A 6,000-nucleotide genomic window follows, 5' to 3' on the forward strand; every position below is an offset into this window, starting at 1 on the left:
AGGAATATTACATAAATATAGCAATCATAACAGTTTTATTTTCCAGCTACAACATATTGTGGAAATTTACGGTAATGCATGAAACAATAAGAATCCTGCTAACATACATAACACTGAGCTCCTTTTGTAAGTGTTACTGCAGCAAAATGAGTAAAACAAAGTCCATTAGCGCGATATTAGCAAGTCGTCATAGTGAACACAGATACTTTATAAACAAAAACTCTACAATTGTTATACGTGGAAAGGGTTTGTGTTAGCTCACACCATATTGACACCTATTCCGTTAACTTACTCTAGAGAGAGTTTTATTATAAGTCATGACATTCTAAACTGTGAAACACGTTTACCTTTCATAAACGTGGCAACATTCTCAGATTGTCCTTAGGTTAGTCATGTCATTCACTGACTAAATTGTACAGGTGACATCTTCTTCCTTTGTCAATGGCCTCAACATCTCATGCAACTGAGATAATCTTCTCTCCTGTTAATATAATTTCCGGTTATATCCCTATTAAACTTTTTCAAGCTGATAAAGTTTCACAAGTTTCTGGTTGGTTATGGACAATTGACTTTTACATGCATTGACAACTTACCAACAGTAATTATTACACATAATAAGCTTCCAAAGACTGGGTGAGTGAGTCAGCCAGCCACCGAGACAATTAGTGAACGTTTTCATGTATGTTATTTTTTTACATCCGCTAGTAACTGAATCATTTGCAGTGAAAAAAAAAGCGAGAGAGCAACAGGGTTACAACAACCATCGACCAAGACTAGGAACGTGAAGGTACTGTGCAAATCTAGGGAAGATAACTGCTTGAAGTCTTTGTCGGGGTTTGTTTATTGTTTGCAACGGTCCAACCAATAAAAGGTCACGTGCCAATATGCTACACCCCCATCCCGCCACTTTTCCCACCCCACCTCCGACTTGTGCCTCACCTGACAGCAGGTGTCTTTGTCTCGTATTCGAGGTATATCAGGTTCTTCCAAAGGATTAAAACTTTTGAAAAGCTTGAAATTCCATTGCACATTGCTATTCTTTAATGGCCTGCGTGCAGAGATGTTTATCAGTGTGCACGCACGCATAAACGCAATACGAACGAATACAAACGATTTCCTTTCTTCAAAATACTGTCACAGCAGAAAAGCTCTTATTAAAAAACTCATTTAAAAATCATTCCACATTTGTAAGCTCCGCTATGTAAACCCGAAAACATTGTTTCAAAATATTACAATTACATTTTAAAATTAGTAAGTTTGTTTGATTTCCTGATTTGCATTGGTTTGCATTAGTCAAGTTCTTGATAAAAACAAATGTGTTACACAAATTAACAAAAATATTAAGTACTTTGTGTACAAAGATTGCTGCGAATCACTATGAACGTTGCTGTCATTTTTTTCTCTGTTTTTCCATTATCGTTTTTTTGATATTTTAGCTAAATGTCAACTTTAAAACAAGTGTAAAATTAAAAGGTGTTGTCTAACTTTAAATAAATAACCATTCTTAGCATCCATAATGAGCAAAATACCAAGAAAAGGGAACACAACCACCACAGGGCCATATTGATGTGTGTTCCTTTGATGTCTGCCTTACCACTGTTTCATAATTTCTTTACAAAACGTTTTTATTGCACTCTTGAAATCTGTTTATTACTTGATTTTATTTAGTATATTGAATTTAATCGGTCTTAACTACAGTGCTCCCACTCTCGTGTGCAGGTGACACTGTGCAGCTTATATACTGATTCAATATTTATTATCAAAAACTCTACCCGGACTACGTTTACGGTTGGTACGCATTTTGGAAAACAGAGAACCGTTTTAAAATAAACTGTCAATGTGGAGATGAGATTGAAAGAAAGTTCGGGAAAGGAAAGAAAAAAGCACTAAGAGAAAAACGGAAGCGCCTTCACAAAACATTCTGGCCTCGAGATAAGTGTGTTCTTAGCACCCCATCCCCACTCCTACGACAACGACCTTTAAAAGGTTACAGGATGACCTTTACCTTTACCTGTCTAAAATCCGGATTGTTGGCCTATATGGTTTACAGAAGAATAAAATGTAGAAAAATGCAAATATTGTTATCTTTTAACCATCAAGTTAGTAAGAACACATTATACGGCTTTCGTTGCTGTGATTGGGAGAAGATTCAAGATTCGTTGTTCTGTCGCTCTTTATGAGGTATTGAGATATTAAAAATATATCTATCCATGTTTACACACATTCCTATCTTTATAAATAGTATATTTTATTTCCATACAAACACTCACAAGTTTTTTTATCAAAGGAAAATAAAAAGCAACAAAAACAAAAAAAAAGGAAAATGGGAACCTAATTAATTTCTTCCATGTTCCCTTATTGATTCCTTCTCCCAGCCTCCTGGCGTTTATCTGCAGATATAATCAAGTAAACTAAATTATATAAACACATGTAAACAAAGGATGCACGTGCTTTTGTTCTCTCTCTCCCTCATTCACACACACTGTCTTTTACATGCATTTTGTGTTCTTTACTATTTCTTTACCTACCCAAGGAGCACTGTACATGTTAACACATTTTCATCTATCCCAATATATAGTAACTCACAAAGACACATACAGACATATGTTATCAATTCATCTGCTTCGCCATGCTTAGTAAAATCTTCTCATTAAATTTTAACTGTTAAATCGATTATACTATTCTTCTCCTATGTCATTAGTGTCACCGAGTCCACAAAACCAATTATTTCTAGGGGTATCTGTTTGCCTACATTTATTCACTGGAAATTGGTTATTCACTGGCATAGATTTTCTGAAAGGAGATAATCATGGATGATAAGTATTTTTAAGTGGGGTTCTAGTAAAGAGTACTTTTAACATTACCTACTTTTAATATATTTGGAATCTAATTCTCCTATCCAGTTCTGAATATACTGAACCTGAATGGACCTATTTCAGTCAGAGGTGGGCGTCAAACGGCTTATTTTGGATGAACGCAAGAAAAATAAAAATATAGCAAAATAAAGGTATTCTCGTGACCTACGGTCCTTGGTGTCAGTGTCTACACCTCGCTGCCGACATACGTGTGCGTCTCAAAGTTATCGAACCTCGCAGTGTGTGTGTGCGCGAATCTTTTTTATCGTCATTTGCTGATTCCCCTACAATAGCATGTATATATATATATATATGATAAATACAATACATCAACCCGACATATGCTATTGATATTTATAATGACTAGATATAAATAAAAATAACAGAGCTTTCATACTTTTCATGGACAGCAGTTTATATTCTTCTATTCTTACTATTAACATATGTTTCGCCGAATTGTGTTCTTGTAAGCTTACTTATAAATATACAGTATATATAAAGGGATAAATAATCCTTATGTGTTTAAATAAAATTATGACCCTTCTGCTCCCGCTCTTCTGTGATGTAACAGGCTTCTTTGCTCTTAAAAACAGATGTAGGCCTTAATCAAGGTCAACAAACCATATCTTGCCATAATCTTTTACCCGAATTTTCTTTGTGACAGAAGTCACAAAAACAACTCAAATAAAAAAACCTCTGAGTAAAAAGTTCGTCTACCCAAGTGGTGACAAGCAGCTCGTGCGCCGACTTCTACTTGTAGACTTTTAGCAGTCATGAGCGATAACACACAAAGAATATTTTTCTGTCAATTTATATTTCACGGTCTCGGCGATGTCGTACCAATCGAAATGTGTTGTAACTAAATAAAAGGTCGCCTGTTAGTGACGAAGACGAACATTGTGAGAGAATTGATATTTGTTAGACTTTGTGTAAAACTAGAACAGTAACGAGCTTGCTAAGACAAGTCAGTTGTTTCATTAGCTACATTTTTGTATCTTCCAAAATATTTCTAAGTTCTTCACGGGTAAACGTTTTGCCAAAAGCAATGTTCTTGATCAGGTCAAGAGCATCGTTATTTTCATAAAAATTTTGCATTTTGCACCTTGGTGTCCACTAATACATTGAAGCTGACCAATGATACGCTTTCTTCGTTCTTCTTCTCTTCTGCGGCGTCGCCGCTCCAGGTAGATGTTGATGGTGTACAAGAACGGGTTGACGGCGGCGTTAAAAGGAAGAACAAAAATAACGATCCCCACATTAATCTCCTGGAATGGGGACATCGTACGATGCTAGGATACCCGCCAAACCGACAGGAAACCAACACAAGAAATCCGACATCACAACTGTTATCAAACGTCTAGCGATAATAAAGTCTTTGTTTGTTTTCGATGTATTGGTTGTGGAAATAGAAGTGGCGCGAACAGACCAGTAAATAATAATCTGACCAATCAATATGAGAATAAAGAATATAAAATTTAAAATAATAATAACAGCAAAGGAATATACGCGACCTGGATACTGAACCCTGGAGGTAGGAAGTGGAACACAGATGCTTGTCTGGCTGTAAAACTTGCCAGTGTGACGTCATCGGCAGTAGAGGCACAACCGCCAAGGCCATACCTGTCAGCCACGACACTGCGCATGCGCACTGTGCTGAACGTTTGCCAAAGTGCACCTGGCTGAAAGGAAACCGAAGAACAAGGAAGCGGTCAACTGTAATGAGAAAGATGATATAAATCGAAACTTCACATGACAATAAAGACGTAAAACCTGCCAGTTTGCACAAACTGCTGTTTCTCCACCCGACATCCTCCCAGACATAGGATCCTCTGTACCTGAAGTCGGCGATACCGATAATTAAAAGGTAGACACCCATCAGAATGTCTGCCACACACAGGTTGGTGACGAAGACATCATACCCCACGTTACCTGTTGTTTTATGGAAAAACAAACGGTACAGCAAGGTGCTACAATTGCCAAGTAAAGCAAGCGAGGCCAGGATGGCGAGTCCAACTCTGTACAGGTTGGAGCGCAGCAGATCGTCACAAGAAGACACTTCATCGGAAGGAGCGTGACAGTTGAGCACGTTGAACCCTTGGGGTAGTATGGCCGGACAGCACAGCTTGTAGTTATCTGCAAAGATCTTCTCTAATTTCCGTAAATACTGAAAGATTTCTCTAGGAAATACAGTTACTGGGCATAGCCTAAGGTCCAATATACTCAAACTGTCCATTGCTCCAAAGCCATGTCCTGTCACGTGATCTAAATGGCTGCCAGAGAGATTCAACGTTGTCAGTGCTGAGAAAGAGAAGATGCTGAAGTTTATGGTTGGAAGAAAGACATCAGAAAGATCAAGAATTTTTAAAGACGATGTTTGCCTAATGTTAACGAAAGACAAAACTGTTATTGGGTTAAAGCTGAGCTTCACAAACTGTAAATTTTTAAAACTATCAAAGTTTCTGCTACTAACGTGAGTTAGTTGATTGTTGCTGACATCCAGAGTGCGGAGATTGGGCAAAGTGACTTCGTGTAGTTCGGTGAGATTACACCCGACTAGAACTAGATGAACAAGATATAAACTGTTTACCCAGGTGACAAGGTTCATCACGCGCTGCATCAAGATATCGAAGGTTATGGTAGCTAGCAGGCATGGAAGATACCTGAGAACAAACAAAAGCCCACCGTGACAGACACAGTTGTGTGGACATGTTTCATTGCACAATATTTCTCATCATACGTTGAGGACAATGGTAGATCCCGTCACATACGTGACTCTCGTGAACACACACCTGAGACCCGCGGCAGCGGTAGAAGCCTGGACACGTGTACCTGTCACATGCCGCCTCGTCTTCGTGACCAGGACAGTCGTTGACACCGTTACATCGGAGGTAGACAGGCAGACACACCTGCTCAAGGCTGACACACGTGAAGTGGGAATCAGGACAAGAAAAAATGGTCGAGGAATTGTATTCGTCTTTCTTGTAAGGGGAAAACATAAACCTTCCTCTTGCATCGAGATCCATTGTCAAAGGGTGTTCTATGTCTAGAGTGTCTTTACTATAGTCGAAGTTTGTTGTACACCGGTTCTCGTCGGCACGGTCGTCACAGTCCACTTGACCATTACAGCGCTCCCATTGTTGTACAC

Source organism: Pomacea canaliculata, linkage group LG14, assembly GCF_003073045.1.
Source record: "Pomacea canaliculata isolate SZHN2017 linkage group LG14, ASM307304v1, whole genome shotgun sequence".
Classification (NCBI taxonomy): Eukaryota; Metazoa; Mollusca; class Gastropoda; order Architaenioglossa; family Ampullariidae; genus Pomacea; species Pomacea canaliculata.